The sequence below is a fragment of the Sinocyclocheilus rhinocerous genome, unplaced genomic scaffold (genome assembly GCF_001515625.1).
Source record: "Sinocyclocheilus rhinocerous isolate Xijiao unplaced genomic scaffold, SAMN03320098_v1.1 scaffold590, whole genome shotgun sequence".
NCBI lineage: Eukaryota > Metazoa > Chordata > Actinopteri > Cypriniformes > Cyprinidae > Sinocyclocheilus > Sinocyclocheilus rhinocerous.
In genome coordinates, this window is record NW_015637177.1 from 39,725 (window position 1) to 57,738 (window position 18,014).

General features: G+C 38.0%; 1 protein-coding gene across 1 annotated transcript in view; it reads left to right on the forward strand.

The window, feature by feature from the left end:
* The first annotated feature begins 244 nt into the window (after positions 1 to 244).
* The window catches only part of LOC107748832 (teneurin-3-like), a 308,518-nt gene continuing 290,748 nt past the window's right edge, over positions 245 to 18,014 (forward strand). Inside the window, exon 1 of the mRNA XM_016563808.1 lies at positions 245 to 875. The gene's annotated coding sequence lies outside the window, so the exon portion shown is untranslated. The remainder of the gene's footprint in view (positions 876 to 18,014) is intronic.

Genomic DNA, 18,014 nt, shown 5'->3' on the forward strand with positions numbered 1-18,014 from the left:
TACAACATTATTTATTTATTTATATATATATAAAAAAAAAAAATACAGTAAAGTTCTGGCAGCTGCCATTTTGATTTTACCATACATTTAAAAGAAAGAAAAATTAAATCTAACAGTTAGTTATTTTTATGTTTTATTATACAGGACATGTTTTGTGTTGTTTTGGGTCAGGGGAAGTAATAACTTTGAGCATGCAAAATAACACTTGCAAGCGCTGTGCTGCTCCTCGATGAGAATGAACAGAGCCAAACCCATGAGCTGCTTACAGTCGCTATCAGCCAGAGTACGATGATGACGACGAGCTTGTGAAAGTCATTCGTCAGGGTTCGGCGTTAGTCATGGATGACTCTTCATTTATCACTGATCCGGTGCTGGATACAGACACATAGCGCACTGATTGGACGCAGCGGGGGGACCAGTAGCGCCGAGCCAGATCCAGAGCTGAGGAAACACACTCTTGCGCGAATTATCTGTACTCTCGCAGCGCTTTCAGGTAGACATGCTCGCGCGCATTCCCGGCTTTGTTTTATCTCTGTGAGGAAACAGCGGCAGCTCGTGTAACTCCGTATCTCGGTGTTTCCGGACGGTGGCGGCTGATATTCGGCATTTACGCACATGAGCGCTGGACACATCGATCACCCCCGACCAATCTCTTCCGTTTGCTCTTGCTTTCAGAGAGGAGAGAGAAACATCTATCTGACAACATCTGAGTGACTCTCGCGCTCCCCGGACTATCGTTTGGACGGGAGTTGCTGTTTGAAGCGAGTGAGGAGGACTTGTTTTGCAAGAAACATCTCTCTGTTTTGTCTTTCCCCGAAGTTGACCGTCGTTTAGTGAAGTTTTGTCAATGGGATGCTGAAACACATCAATAGCAGGTAAGAACACCGATGGCCTCAGCATGTGCGAATGCTTACTAACACATTCGTTACCTTTTTTTAAATAGAAAATAAAACAGGGCAAGGCAGGGCAATTTTAATTTTCTTTTTTAAAAAAGCTTGCTTTAATTATTTTTTTATTGTCAGATAAAAAAAAAACCATCACATTACTAATGAAGATTAACATACAGAGAAAACAAGTTCGTCTATAAAATGCATTACTTTCAGAATGTATAGCTTAGCCAAGCGCATGTTGAAGTAAATCATAGTAAAGACAGTAGGTACACACAGGTTGTAAATGTGTTCACGTGTGGTGCTTGTAAGCGTCACTGTATATTAATAAGAGCACACAGCGTTTCACCGTCGTTTTAATAACTTCATCTACTTGACTTTTCCGTTGTTTTTCAGTGAGAAAAAAAATGTGTTTGTACAGCCCAACAGCTTGAAATGGTTTCATATAAATAATAGTTCTTAGCTCTACACTTCTGACAGCTTATATGCATTTACTGTAATGACGTTAAAAATTAACAGTGTACTGCAAGTAGATGATAAAGACGTCAGATCAGTAAAATAAACAAAAATAAAGTTATATATGAAATAGATATAAAAAATAAATAGCATAAGAATGACAGGCTAATACCTGCATCTATATAACTTATACGTCACATTTTAACTCTTTTTTTTTTAATTAATCTTACTGTGTAAGATTGTGTTACAAGCAATTACAATAATTGAAATAATACAAATATAGTTATGAAAGTAGTTGTATTGACATTGTTACTGTATCCTACGTTAACAATATTACAATATCCCTCTGCTCAGATTACATGTGTTAAAGTTGTTTGTGAGTGTTTCATTCAGACCTGCTTTATCTGAGGGAAACTGCTGTGTACAGCATCAGCTAATTCACCTCCAGGCTGTGCTGAAGATGTCTTAAAATAACTGTTTTTCAGAACATCTGTAATCGTTAACTTACCTTCACCTAGTAATTTTTTCTTTCACTACAGTTCTTCTCTCATGTTTGTTTAAGTTTTATTCTCAGCTCTGAGTGAATGCTCATTGATTGATTATAAGCATTAAAAATGTAAATGCTTAGCTGATGCTAATAAACAAATATTCTCTCATAACCAAGTTTTTTTGCAAGTAAAGAAAATTAGACAGTACACTTTCACAAAACACTCACTGGCAGTAGGTTTTTTTTTTTTTGGTCTGTGTGTATATGTGAGTGTGTCTTCTGAGCAACTTTTTTTTCTTTTATGTTTTAGAGATAAATATAATATTTAAATATTTGATGTCAGACAAATTACAACATTTGCTTTGGTGACTTTGCGACATATTGCTTTGGTGACTTAAATGGCAGTAAGGGTGTCTCTAAATTACTTATAATGTCAAACTGATCTGTACATAATTGAGCCAAACCTCTAAAGCGCATCATGGACGTGTAGACTACTCAAACATTTATACAGTATTCCGAAAAGCAATAAGATAAAAAAGGAAAAAAAGGTTATCAGTTAAATTTTACTTATGAACACATACCTGGAGGTTGTGTTTCGACAGATAAAGAAGAAACAACCTGACGTACACACACACACACACACACACACACTGACTGAAAACAGTGTAGAAGGGAGCATGGTACTGAGGTATCACCATGTACTGTAATTGCGCTGAAAGCTGATACTGATGATAGTGATTGGTGAAAGATTCCTGGCCCATCCTAAATGGTCTTTTGTTTAAATGTTAGTGTATATTGCCCGCTAAAGTCACGGACATGAACAGACATCGCCTCCCATTGGATCATGCTCCTGGACTGGTCTCTTATGTTATATTCAGTTTTTAAATATCTATATTCAAAAAAATGTTTTAGTCTCCTGGTTGTTTTGACTGGTTTAGGCCTTCTACTGGGGGTTTTAGCGATTTATTTTATGACGGTATTTTTAAGCATGTATCTGTTTCTGTTTATTAGTATTCTCTAGTTTAGGTCAGTAAGGTCGATTTGATATTGTAATCTGTGACAGAGACTCAATCATTTATATATGTTAAAAATGTTTGAGATGCAAATATGGGCGTTTTGTGGAAATTAGATGTTACTTGTATAATAGTGTCATTTTTGTATGAATAGATGTTCATGCCTATGCATGTTTTACTTTTTTTTCTTAAAAAAAACATCATAGGAACATTAGAAAATGCATCTGCAAGGAGACTAATGCATTATGGACGATGTACGTAATAAAACGAGGAGAGATTTAGCATTTCTTGTGTGTGTGTGTGTGTGTGTGTGTGTGTGCATGCAGAGAGACCTTTGACTAATCTGAAGTGTAGCCGAAATCAATTTTTGATGTTGCCTTGAACTTGGCCTTTGTTCACTTGAGAGATAGGGAGGGGGGAAAGAAACAGACAACAGAAAAACTTAAGCTGATTTTATTATTTCACATTAAAGTTGGAGTGATTGATAGGAGCACTTTCAAACTCTGAAGTGTCATTTATATCATGACAGAAAGAGTTTTTTTTTTTTAAAGACCCATGGAAGGCCGCAGCGTGTGGGATGGAGAGAGTGTGCACATGTTTGATCTCACATCAAATAAAGGAGCATGAAGGCACCATTTGTTACTGTAATGATGCTAATATTGTCACATATAGTGGCCCTCTTTCCCTCATAAAGGCCAGTACAGATGTTATTGGCTAGGGGTTGTCATGGTAATGGGATTCACAGAGGCTGGATTGATTGACAGAACCTGTCCAGTGCGGCCAGATGTTTTATCATCTCCTTGTTGCTTCTGCTTTCACACCTGCTTAAAAGTCAGCATACATATCATTTCATTATTCAAAGCCCAATTAGTCAGTGTCTTCATTTTAATCATTCCCTGTCAATGGGAGGCATGACAGCTAATTGCAGAAACATTTATTTTCATGTAATTTCATTTTCAAGGCAATACGACTCTAACATGATTAATAATTGTCAGGAGCACAATGATTGGGACCAGATAAATAGGCATTGTTGTTTTGACACCGGTGTGTGTCTGTGCATGTGAATGTGACTTACTTTCTGATGGTATAGGGCTGATTCACCAGCATGTTAAATGCAATGCATGAATAATTGGGAGTCGGCATTGCATGTACACACACACACACACACACACACCAATGAGGCCTGAATAGCTTGTAACATTTGGAGCAGGCTCATTGCTGCCCAGTCATGCTGAAAGACGAAGACACTGGTGTTTTTGCCGGCAACCCAACACCAACTCAAAGCTCACTGACTTGAGTGCACATGCCAAACGACAGTCGAAGAACCGCGTGCCTCATGCCTCTTACGACGTTCTTTTTTTTGTGTACTTGCTACATAGGTGCATTGTAACGTATCAGGAAGAGAGGTGTGGAAGCATATAATGTTTGTGACTTGTGTGACCGGATGGAATGTTATACGCGACCTATGCAAAGCTTAATTAAAACGTCACGCGGCAGCTCGAACGTATTGATGTGCCACTGTTGTGCCGCTTAATTGACACTTTGAGGGATGCACTTTCACTCGTCTGGTAACGGTCGGAGTGTGCTAATATTTCAGAGCAGAAAGGAATTGTCTGTGTTTAAGACCCATCCCCTTGACCTGGACTCTTTAATGCAAAGCCTTTTCTTTTAAGTCTGTCACTCTGATTTATGCTCAACTCCTCAATGCATTGAAAACGCAGAGAATACTTCAAATAGGATTATACACAGGCACACACACGGACAAACACTCTGGTTGGAATCCACTGTATAGAGCCGGCCAAAGCTGTAAATAGTTTTTAAATGGTAAAACGGATTGCGAACTGTCTAATAATGCCGTTACAGACAAACAAAACAAATCCATTCTCATGGAATCTACCAAAGCATTGTTAGGCGAGTGTGACGCTACTGTACTGGGCACCTTTTCTCATTGTCGTCTCCCAACAGACAATGTTGACTTGCCAGCAGAGTGTTCAGTAGATGGTTGGCTGCTTGTGTTTGCTGGGAATTTGAGCAGAGCGGCACGGGTACCAGGAAATAATAGGTTTCAGTTTGTTTCAGAACAGCTGGACAATGAGGGAATGCATTTTTCAACGTTCAGTAGGGTTTCGTGTTTGTGTGTCTCTAGGTCGCTGTACTTTGCTGATCGGTTTATTTTTCAGAGGAGTGAAAGCCGCTCGCACCCTTCCAGAAATTATTTTTTCTCCCCGCTTTTATAGAGAAAGAGTGGCGAATGACCTCTCCCTGTGAGCCGCTATGAAAAATTCATGGTCTCCTCCCTCTTCGAGCCATTATGTCAACATCTAAAAATACTTTATTTCACACTGGCGCCTCTGTGATGGTCAATGATAAACAAACTGCAAAAACCACCAGCTCGAGCTGGCAACACTTTGGGATTGGCAGATAAATAAATAAAACTTTCCAGTTGCATCAAAAAAGTTGGACCGATCTGGTGTGTTACATGCAAGCGTATGTCTTTTTGGTGAAATATGCAGTGCGACCAGTGCGGAAGACAAAGATTGTGTGAATTCTGTTGAGTGTGAAACAGGGAAATAACCGGCAGCTTTTAAGTAGGCTCCACCTCCAACCTTAAATCTGTTATGTTTTTTCCCCCCTTCTTCTATCTTTTTGCCATCTTGTGAAAATTTCATCAGATTTATATTTGACAACAGTTTTACTATGTTACTTAGTATGCTGTGCTATAGGATTTGCTGCCGAGTGCCCTCTGCCAACTGTCGAATTATGCGTGCCAAATAAATGTATGATAGTAAAGGAAGAATGAGTAGTCAATGGTAGTTGATTCATTGAAGTATTTGTGTCTGTTTTTGAAGGCTTTTGGCTATTATTTATAGGATAATTGAGATAGGAAGATAAGGATCAGAACGTGACAAGCTGGAATCACATCCAGATGCCTAACATTTTTTTAACACTTAACCTTCATGTTGTCTTATAGTTTATGTACTCATATAATGTGCCTTTACCACATATGACTATTGTATGAAACACCTGCATTTTTAGTTAACTGTGGATTGCACATTAAATAACTTGCCTGTTTTGACAAGTACATTTCATTCATCCACTTTACATTCCTTGACATTATTAAAGCTGTTTCTTAGATTATCTTATATTGATTTAGTTCAAAAATTATGCCCAGTATTGATATATATTGTACTGTTTAAAAGTTTGGGGCCAGTAAGATTAAACAGTATTTAATGTTTTTGAAAAAAGTCTCTTAAGTTTACCAAGGCTGTATTAATTTATTCATTATGCAAAATAATAACATTGTGAAATATTATTAATGTGTTTCAATTCATGATTCATATATTTTAAAATGGAATTTATTACTGTGATTGCCATTATTCCAGTCTTCAGTGTCACATGATCCTTCAGAAATCAGTGTAATTGCTCAAATACAATTTCTTGGTTTTGTCAATGTTAAAAACAGTTATGCTGCTTAATATTGTTTGTGGAAAACATGATTTTTTTTTTCTTTTTTAGAATTTTTTGTTGAATAGGAAGAAATCTTTTGTAACATTATAAATGTTTTTACTGTCACTGATCAATTGAATGCATCCTTGCTGAATAAAAGTATTACTGTAATCTCTTTCAAATAAATCTTACTGCCCCCAAACTTTTGAACAGTTGCGTGCGTGTGTGTGTGTGTGTGTATGTCTGTCTTTTGTAGTTCTTTTATAGTTCTTCTCTTTTTCACAAGGTTAGAAATTCATTCCTGACGCACTTGTCCTCTCCTATGACTAAATGTGTGTCCTAGTCCTCTGCTCCGTTTGTATGTACCTGTGCGTCCTTCGTGGAGCGCCAAGTTTGGATTGGCTGACGGCATACCTGGCGTCAGACACTTTTATAGAGTAGGACAGGTCAGTCATCTGTATGTCCATATCTTACGACACCCACCTTACGACGCTTCACCTTTTAAGTTCTCACACGCTCCACTCCGCTGCAGCAGGACTTCTCATCACAGGCGGTCTACTTCTTCAATGACCTCTTAAGACCCTAATTCATTGGATTTGAGAGCCAGGTACGCTTTGTACTCTATTTTTGCAGTTTATCACGATTGTATGGCCTTTACTAATAAATATGTCATCTGTTTAGACTGTCAAGATTTAATAATGTGAAATTTACAGTTTAAAATGCTTTCACTGCTGAGGATGTAATGCAATGCCTTTAGTGATAATTTATCAGGCAATAAATGATTGAAGGGAAAATACTTATTTGAGCAAGTCAGCGGTCATAGTTCACCAAGCGCCAGATGCTGTGATATTTTATACTTCATTGTTCCCATTTTGTTCTCATGTGTCCGCCAGTATCTTGTTGGGCATCCATATTTTATGAATGCCGCAGTAAATAAAATGGAGGCCGCTGTGTGTAAGTGTAAGAGGATGTTGGAGGGAGGGATGTAAACATGAACCGTGCTCTCCCGTGGCGGAAGAGGGGTTCGCGCAAAGGTCTTTCTGGTTTTTGGTGAGGCCATCAGTCTTCCCTTTTGTCACAGATACAGCCAATCCAAACCCCCCCGCAACTCCTTTCGGCTTTCTTGGAGAGGATTCAGCATTCCTGCAGGCGCAGCTTTGTGACCAGCATGGCCAGCCCCACGTAACCTTTTAAGTCCAGCTGCAGCGTTCCACGGCAGATATGTTCATTAAGGAGAAGAGCAAGGCTTTTGTCTCCCCCATCAGCAGAGGCTGCTGGCAAGCGGGGTTTTTATTCAAATAAGCACCCACTTGATCTCACAGCAGCTCAGGTGGAAAGGTTGTGCCGATTTAAGTGCGTTTTTCCCCCGCTTTGTCATTTATGGGAGCTAAATTATAGCCATTTTAAATGTATAAAAAATGAAAAAATAAATAAATCAAAATTCTTGCTTGCTTCCTCTGCATCATTCCTTTCTCCAGTCTCCCTTCAGCTGGACCGTTTCTTTTGTAGACGCTGTAGAAATTCATATTGCGATATGTTGCCTGAAAGTGCTTGGTGCACCGTAATTTACCACATAATTTATTAGCTCCTTTTGCGTTTTTTTGGGAGCGCGAGGTCCAGAAATTGAAACGGAACAGTCCTCTTGATAGCTTTCTTTGGATTAAGTTCACGGAGGTGGAGAGGCCAGGATAAGGGATTTGTCTTTCTAATGGCTGTGATGAAATTTTTTGCCACGGTAATTTATGTGTGTTTCAACATAACTTTATGAGCACTTACTTTTGGAATGCAGTAACCCCCTTTTTCCCATTAGTTTCAGCTTTACAGGAAGGCCCACTCAATATTGCTTTAAATACCATATGAAAACCACCAAATTATAGAATTATATTTTCCCCTAAGTGAGGAGGTAAAAGGGGCCATCATATATAATTCATGCTGAATGATTTCTGTAAAAAAGGCGTTTGAATTAATGCGAAGAACATGAGAGGTTGACTGTCTGCGCTTGTATGCTACAGAACATGGCAGGTAGTGTCTCCGGCCAATCAGATCCTTTGGCTCTCAATACGAGAGGAGGGGGTGAGAGCCACATGAAAGACGTAATGAAGGTTAGTGAAATGGAGAGCAATACATCTTGCACATTGAGCTCGCTACTTGTTAAAGCGACAGGGCCTAACCAGAAAGGAATTTGCTTGATGGATGAATTTTACTCGTCTAATGGATACAAGCACTTGAAAAATGAAAAAATCGATCCGTTCCCCAAGTTTTTCCATCCCTCTAATGAGAATGGGTGTTACGAAAGATTTTGAGAGGGTAGCGGGGACAGTCTTTTGCCCGATGATTCGGAGCACATGTATCTCGTGTTTCAGTCACAGCTGAACTGCCGCTCTCTCTATTGTATATATTATAGGAGGAAGAGAGGACGCTCGATTTGTCTCTCTATTGATGTGCAAATGCAGAATGGGTTAGATATTTCCTCTGTCATTTCGCTGGAGCTTTCTTTGAACCCCGTTAGCCCCCATTCAAAGTGAACCAAAAATATATTTTTCTGCTTGTTGCTATGGACACAGTAGTTTACTCATGTTAGCTAACTTGACAATGTGCTATTGTTGCTTTCGAATTTGTATGGAAATTTTAATTTGTGTTTTCGTTGTCACTAGATCAGCCGTTCTTAACTAATGGGTTTCGACCCAAAAATGTCTGGCGGGTCTTTTCCTATAGGGTACCAAACTTTGATATAGCAAAATGAGTAGGCTTATCAACTTGTAAAATTAAGGAGAAAACACTTCCTTTTTATTTATTCTTCCTATTCTTTTTTTGTATTGTTTATTTTGTTGTTGTCCAAGGCCATCCTTCCAGTCAAACTCTTATTTTTGCACAAATTCACCTATCACTGACCTAATGTTTCAGCCATTATGTATGAATTTACAATTTTATAAATTTTCAGCAAATAATTGTGCATATTTTAAGGGCTATGCTGTTGTGATATTATGGTAATATTTATCAGGTAATAGTAATAAGTGTTAATGTTGTTGTTTTTTGTCTGTATAATAAATAACCTATTTTATAAAATTTTAAATTTTATCGACTATGTGTGGCTCATGAGTTTCTAGACACTTCTCGTCAGGTGTTAGTAATGTGTAATTAAATTTCATTTTTTTTAAATGTATCATTAATTTTTTTTCTGCATGAAAAAATAATTTTACTAATTGCAAAAATGTAAAATATTGCTCTTAAAGCAAAAACTACAAAAAACAACATATGTGTATGAACATATGTATACTTTATGTATATATTTTTCTTTCTTTTTTAATGGAAGGAACATTTATTTTGAGACGAATCAATTAACAACAGAGTAAGGAAGATTGTATTGCTCTTCTGATAGTTGTTCTGTGTTACTATAAAGATAAAAAAGAAAAGAAATCAAAATTTTGTTAGTCACAATGGCTGTTTATTGCAGCAGTCACAGCTTGTATTGCTTCTGTAAAGTCTCAAAGCGCTGTATCTTTATCTGTCCCGATTGGTAGGCGATTGGCTGCGGTCACCGAGCAGACGGGGTGAGAGCGTGAGGCCATGATGATGATGGCGAGGGCGGAGAGACGTGAGATCCAGAGCTCACTGGGTGCGTGAGCAGGCCGGGCTGAATGTCACACACCTCGCCCCCTCCACACACACACTTGTGCGGTGCTCTCATGGCACACTGTTAATTAATCTGTAGCTTCCAGCCAGACGGGCACAGCTCACGCAGCCAGCTGGGAGATGCTTTAGACCGGGCGTGCACTCCCTCTGATGGCTCATTCTGCTGGCACTGTCTGCCAGATTACATCAGGTGTGTGTGGGTGTGAGCCCTGCTTGTGTGTGTGTGTTTGTGTGTGTGAAGAAGGGAAAGAAAAAGAAAAAAAATTAGAGTGTGAAAAAAAAACATTGATTTCCTGGTCATTGTACAATGGCCTGGACTGAATGGTCTGCTGAAAGGGGAGAAATCAATTTCCTTTGGGAAGGAGAGAGAATGTTTCCTATACAAGTTAAGTTGCTTTCACCAAGGAAACTGAATGCAAACCTTAGAATTAATAGAATATGTTAGTTTGCAAAATTCAAAATTTATCTTTCCACATTATGCTGAACTGGGTGATTCTGATTTGATTTTTAGCAAAAGCAGGATTTTACGATGTATCTTAACGCGATAAGCCAGTAGAGACTGTATTTTGCAAATATTTGACCACAGGTAAAAGGGTTTTAGGCATGACGGAAGCAGAGTATGCTATTATTGAATTCAGATGATGTGCGGTCTGTGTGGCTTCATCGTTGCTCATCCAATGAGATTTTAGAGTACAAGCACAGAGCAAAATTGAAAAAAAGGGCAACTGCAATCCATCAGATGCTACTTTAATTTAGGCCCAGATTTCATAATATCTGGAAAATTTATTGAGGTTTTGAAAGTCAAAACTAAGGTGTAAGAGACTAAAGAGGTAAATTCAAATCCTCTCCACATGTAAACGTACTTACTGTCCTTTATGTTGTTCAACCCACATTCCTTAAATAATCAGAGGAGGTGCTGGACCGCTCGCTGGTGCCTTCAGCACCATCCAGCCGTAACCCGCCAGTAACGGAGAGATAATTTCATCTGCAGGGTTCAGTGACTGCTCAGCACACTCCTCTGTCATTAATGACGGAGTCCCAGGCAAGTGAAGAGTGAAGGACAATGGGTACTACATTGAGCCAGTTGGCTTGCGACGCATTTGCATGGCACTAAGTGCATCTCAATGTAATTAAGATGGACGGCAGTAGAATGTACATTAGACTGCAGTCAGATACACTTTATGAGCCGAAGACACTGATTGAAGCCACATAGTAATACAGCCGCTCATAAAATTACTATGTGTGGCTCACGTGTGGTTTGACAAGTTCTTTTGACATGCCAGTCTAAACTTTCTTCTTGGACATCAGTTACTGTAGGTGTTACAAATTAGGGTGTTTTCACACTTGTTTTAGTTGTAAAGGTCTTGACAACATTACTTGTTTTGTTTTTCATTCATATAATGCTGAAAAGTGCTGTTTTAATATCAAGTTACTAGTTTTATTAATGTTTTGAATCAGTTATATTTTAAGGTTTTATCTTCATTTTATGTTCAAATTGGAGTAATTTTGTTGCATAGTTTGTTTGTATGTCTATATAGCTTTTTGTTATTTTTATATCAGTTTTAGTGGTATTGTAACGAATCAGTCCACTGAAGGCGAGCGTAGTGAGAACCCAAGTGCAGTTTTAGTTACAGTGATCCAAACATAATCCAAACAATATACACAGACTTGACGAGGCATGAACAGATTTGACTAGGCATGAACAGATCTGACGAGGCACAAACAGACTAGACTCACCGACAGCGGGTTACAACTTCAGTACACGACGAAGACTAGGTGAGGGAAACTCCAACCTCGGTGACGCTGGAGGATGGCAGTCCCGCGGGGCTCGCACCGCAATGATGGTGGGCTGAGGGTGAGCAGGGGGGGCTGCCAGACGACAGCGGTGGAGGAGGCTGGAGCGGGTGGGAGGGCGGGCATTTCCGAGGAGCGGCCACTGGGGCAGATTCATGGACAGGAAAGGACTCTGGAGCGCAGTGTGCAGCCCAAACGCTCAAAATGGCGACCGCCATTATAGGAAGGGCAGCAGAGTGTGGCATGATCTCTAAGATGGCAGGGCTTGAGAGTGCTGACGTCACCGGGATGCCTGCAGCTCGCACCGACATCAGAGGTGGGTCCATCACACTAGCAATCAGACCTTTCAGTCCAAGCCCAAGCTCCGCATCCAACTGAGGCGTGGCGGCCATCTTGGCCAGGCATTCAGGCGTGGCGGCCATCTTGGCCGGGCATTCAGGCGTGGCGGCCATCTTGGCCGGGGACTCAGGCGTGGCGGCCATCTTGGCCGGGGACTCAGGCGTGGCGGCCATGACTAGGACAACCAATCAGAATATGACACATACACAAGGCAGAGATACATGAGGGCAAGGGAAGCATGACACTAACAGGGTGAAACAATACAAAATAAAAGACATGGAAACAAGAACATGAAACAAAACCCAAACACCACATTACAGGTATTCAAGTTAAACTAAATTAAAATGAGAAATGCTTCCTTGGCAACTAGCTGAAATAAAAAATGGCTATATTGATGATTGGTACTATATTGATATTGGTGATGTTTATTGTTATTTGTTTATATATATATATATATATATATATACATTTTTTTTTAATTATTATTATTATTTAGTATATTTCATGGTATTAGTTTTTGTTTCAGTTAACTATAATAACCATGATGACAAATAATTTTGGCCTTTGAGTGCCGTACAATGATGACACGCAGAAGAGATGAACTGCCTATTTTATTTTAATAAAGGAAAAAAAAGAATAACTACAAACAGAAATTCAAAGCTTTCCCTTCAGTGCTCTGCTTCAGGCTCAAGAGTAACCTGACTAATTTGCAATTCAAAATGTAAAATATAAAAGAAATTTAACAAAAATTTAACACTTTTGTTTTCTCTGTACAGGTCTTTTTAAGCCCTAGACTGTCAGTTGATTAAAGATTAATTACAATTAAACTTGTGATTTTTTTTGTAGTTAACATGATTAATCTAAGACAACTAAATTTGCTGAAATTGACTTCTAAATAAATATCTTCATATCATAATCATCACTTTTATGTTACCGTAATGTTCAATTGAGTGGAGGAGTTGATCCATTTAAATAGGCTCTGAGTTGGTTATTTTAAAGCAGCCTAAGTGTGAAAAAACTGTTGCATAGAGCGTGTCCGTTTTCATTCTCTGGTTTGGCACAATCTAATGCAATAATGGATTATTTTTATCCATTGTTGTGTTTTCAGTGGTTGCCAGGTTACATTGTTAACCAGATGATGCTTCTAACACCTGGACGAGGGTGTTGTCGAAACACTCACTTTATATTTTACCCTTAACATGCATTATTGGAGCTTTTTTTTCAACACCCATCATCTCAGAGGAGTGGTTTAGGTGACTGTGTTGTATGTTGTGAGATGTACATCTCTTCACGGAGCCTGTAAGTGAAGAGCTTTCAACAGCCTTTCATCATTCTCGCCCCTCCCATGAGCTCGACTGGGCTTCTCCCGCACTCCCGTTCCCTCAAATGGAGTCTTCTGTTCCCCACACTTCTTTCCTGCATCTTTTTCCTTTCTTTCTCACCGTTGACATGGCGACAGCTTGTAAGCTACAGGTGTCCGTGCTTGCCAGAGTAATGGTGGAAATAGACTCTTGTGCTCAACGAGAGAAAATAACCACTTCACCAAACAGGACTGGTTTAAAAAAACTAAAATCCTCCTTATAAACCCATGCTTGGCATTTGAAGGTTTGCATCTTTTACTTTATGTGCAGTGGCTGTATTCGTGTCAAAAAGAGTAAAAGATTGATAGAGTGTCGTACTCTAGGCTTGCCGCGATAGACGGTGTTGATGGTGATACCGGTGTTAAGCCGCAACACCGGTTACGTCACTTGCCCACCGCGTCACCGACCCCCACCGTCGTTTTGATTTTTTATCGAAATAAAAATCATTTAGTTCAGTAAAAGAACAGACACTACAATTAAAAACTGAACGCGGCTGCTCAATGCAGCGTGCCGAACGACAGTCGCATCACAGATCAGATTTCATTTCTCCAGTGAGGAGAGCGAGTCGAGCTGACTGACAAGAAGAGTGAGGTGAGACAGACAAGACGATCACAGATGATTTAGTTTAGAAAAGAGATGCAAAAGCGCCTGTTTGGCAATATTTTGGATTTTTGAAAACTGTCACACGTTGATTAACTGGTGGGAAAATTTCCTCACCGTCACAACCCTATCGTACTCAGAAACCGCTGCCCCATAGCACAGTTAAATCTTAGAACTATTAGCATACATCTTATTGCTTAATTTGAAACACAAACAACCCTCCTCTTTCTTTTGTGGTGTTTCTCTGTCTCTCTTCACAATAAATCGAGAAGCTCCTTTGGTTCAAAACCACAAGCAGCATGATATGATATATGTTGTTGTCTGTCGTGGAGTGGAAGAGTCCCACGGCGCTCTAAATATTGTTGACATCAACATTTCTGCATTTGTTCTCAATTTAGTTGTCCCCCCCCCTCCCTTTCGTTCTCCCAAGTGGGCACATTGACATTTTGAACAAAATCAGGCCTACCACTGGTGCTCTTACAGTAGTAATTAAGAGGAGGGTCTGTCATATCAGCGTTCTGATTCAGTCCTAAAAGAGTCACCACTTATCCTAATCTGTGGAGGCAAGTTTTGCAAAGTACACAAAAGTAGTTGACTTCATTGTTTTTTATTTAAGTGTTATCTGCAGCCATTGAGTTTAGGTTCATTCTTATGTTCATTCCTCGTTAAGCAAACATTCCCTGCAAATTTAAAAACAGATGCTCTGTTCCAAAACCTAGTGAGCTGCCTTGCTGCCCTCTGCCTAGGCAACATCCTGACGCTCTTGGGACCTTGTAAGTGACAGATTTGGAACACTCAACATAGGCAGCACCAGATACAGTGGACTCGCAATTGATTTCATGAGATTGATGGTCGCATTTTTCTAGGCTAGCAGCATTATACTTTAATATGTATAATCTACTGAGAAAAACAACATAAAAATATATACATAAAAAGTTCTGTTTTTTTTTGTTTTTTTAAATACATAATTGTATTCAGTGAGGGTGCATTGAAGTGACAGTAAATATTTTTACATTGTTAAAAATAAATATATTTCATATAAACAGTGTTGGGGAAAGTTGCTTGTTATTGCAATATTGTGTTACTCTATAAAAGTAACTAATTGTGTTACTTATTACTTTTTATGGAAAGTAATGCATTATGTTACTCACCTGGGCTAGACTTGCTTATTTGTTTTTTAATAATTAAAAAAAAACTCAAAAATGAAATATTTTGCAACTGTAAAGTCCCTTTCACACCAAAAGTGAAATTAATAAGCCTAACAAAGTACACAAACAAAGTAACTTGCTTTTCTTATTTGAAAAAGTAACTCAAATATTTTGTTGTAAATTTAAAAGTAATGCATTACTTCACTAGTTACTTGAAAAAAGTAATCTGATTATGTAACCCGCGTTACTTGTAAAGCGTTACCCCCAACACTGCATATAAATATTTTCATTTCATCAAGTTAATTATGAATCACGGTTTTCACAAAAAAAATGTTAAGCAGTAAAACCGTTTTCAACAATGATTATAATAAGAAATGTTTCTTGAGCAACAAATCATCATATTAGAATGATTTCTGGAGGATCATGTGAGGTAATCACTGCTGAACATTAAACTCTGCCATCATGTGATTAAATTACATATTAAAATAGTGTATTTTTTTATTAAATTTTATATCATAATCATTTTTTTATTTTTTATTTTACAGTTTTACGGTTTTTACTGCATAAGAGACATTAAAAACATTAAGGCATTGGTATATGTACATTTTTAACTAACACTAAACAATTTTCTTTCAGTATGACTAAACTATTTTTTTTTAACTGGCAGCATAATTTTCTGACCTTTTAAAACAGTTCAGAGCAGGCTTACAATACCTTAAAATGCTGCCTTTATAGGCTACTCACTAGGTTTTTGAAAAGCCCAAATTATGTCATATACTGCCGAAACATTGTTATTTGTATAAAACGCTTAGTATCTTAGAATATCTAAGCATCAGCATCTAGAGCTCACCTGTTGAATAGAGAGCTCTGATAACAGCGCCCAGGGCTATAGTTGTGTTTTCTAATCTCTTTGACCTTTCTAGAGGTGAGTGACAGGTAACAACTGTGAATGATTCTGGTTTTGTGAAATGTGCATAACAGATCGGATGCAATGGAACCGTTAGATTTTCACTCCGGTAAGGTCATTATTGCCCCCCCTCCCCACTCCCCTCACCCCTCTTTCTTTCTTTCACTTCCTGCTCGTTCGCCATCCCTGCCAAGCCTCTCAAATGGATGTACTCCATTATCAAAATTAAATTTTTGCCTCCATCGCTGCGGTCCTCTCGTAGCAGTGCGGGCTGTTCAACCAATCCTCCTCTCTCCGCCTGTCTCATCAGCATCTGCTGCAGGAGGGCAAATAGTCTTAATTGTGTTTGGTGAGAAGCGACCACCGCATGACTAATGAGCCCTACAACCCCGCAGAGAAGCAGCGCTGCAGCAAGCAGCCCAGCATCTCCAACCCTCTGATGACTTTCCACCACAGGGACTGCAGGGTCTGGGTCATGCTGGTGGGGCAGGCATTCTGTGGTTGGGTAACTGTCTCTCTCTGTATAGGGTCTGATGAGCAAATGCGATTACAGAATATAGGCCAAATTGACCCCCTCTACTTAATGATGGTTCAGAGGAAATGGAATGAGACCGTGTAGGTGTGTTTGTCACAACTTCCAAACTCTTTATAAAATAATGATTTTATTTTGTTTTGTTTTTTTATTTTATTTTATTTTATTTTATTTTATTTTATTTTATTTTATTTTATTTTATTTTATTTTATTTTATTTTATTTTATTTTATTTTATTTTATTTTATTTTATTTTATTTTATTTTATTTTATTTTATTTTATTTTTAGTTTAGTTTAGTTTATGATTCCCAAATTTAACAAGAGTGTGCCATAAACCAAGAAAGGCAAATTAAATGCCTCCATCCCTAAAAAGTGTTAAAATAGAAAATGAAAGTGAAATAAAAATAAATAAATAAATGAAATCCTAATCTAATCATCGTAAATATCTATCATGTAAATTTCTGTTAATTTATTTGAATGTCGGTACTATTTTTTTCTTGTAACTATTATGAAAACAGTATTCAGTGAAGAGCTAAAACAATGTCTGTGTATGGCACACTGGCCAAAGTATATTGTTTTTAATGCCGTGGTTAATATTTCTCTCACATCTGTCTCATTAAATAAATAATTTTATAAAATGCATGACTGATGCTAAGCCTGAAATGTCACAACTTGTTATTAAATGGACTTAAAATATGATACATTTCTTCTCTTCTTGCTTCCAGCGCAGTAATATGTAGCAAGCTGCCAACAGGCATTGAGGGTTAGAACAAAGTACAATAAAGAAATGCTCATCAAAAATGTTTTCTTTATTCTACTCTAATTGACAGCGTCACATTCAGAATAAACAAAGAGTGAAGTAACTAAATAAAACCATTGTAGCACAAATGACTAAATGATGTACAGTTCTACATTTCTTTTGTCATAAGCATAATGAGTAAGTACTGAAATAAAGATATGATAGAAAAATTATTACATTTAAATCTGACATATTTAATAAGGTGTTAATCACACCTTATTAAATGTCAGATTTAAAATGTAATAATTTAATGCATTTCCGTATTTACCACATGATATATTTAAAGAACCAAAAAAAACTGCTTATTGACTTTGCTGTTTATTTAGAATATTGACTGGTTAAAATTGTGACAGACAATAATGCAACACTTATTACACTCTGTTTATATCAGAGAGTCTCATCTGAGAGTAATAACTGTGTGCATAATCTTTGCATCAGTTGGGAAAACAAGTGATGTGACTTATATTACAGTATGCCCTTCTTCATTATTGTTATGATTATAATTGAATGATCATTGTTAGAATTTAATTTGCAACTGCATTTTTAGGCTCTTCTTACTGCAAATGTCACTGTTGATAGTTGACAGAACTCATTCAGCATGTTTTTCAGTG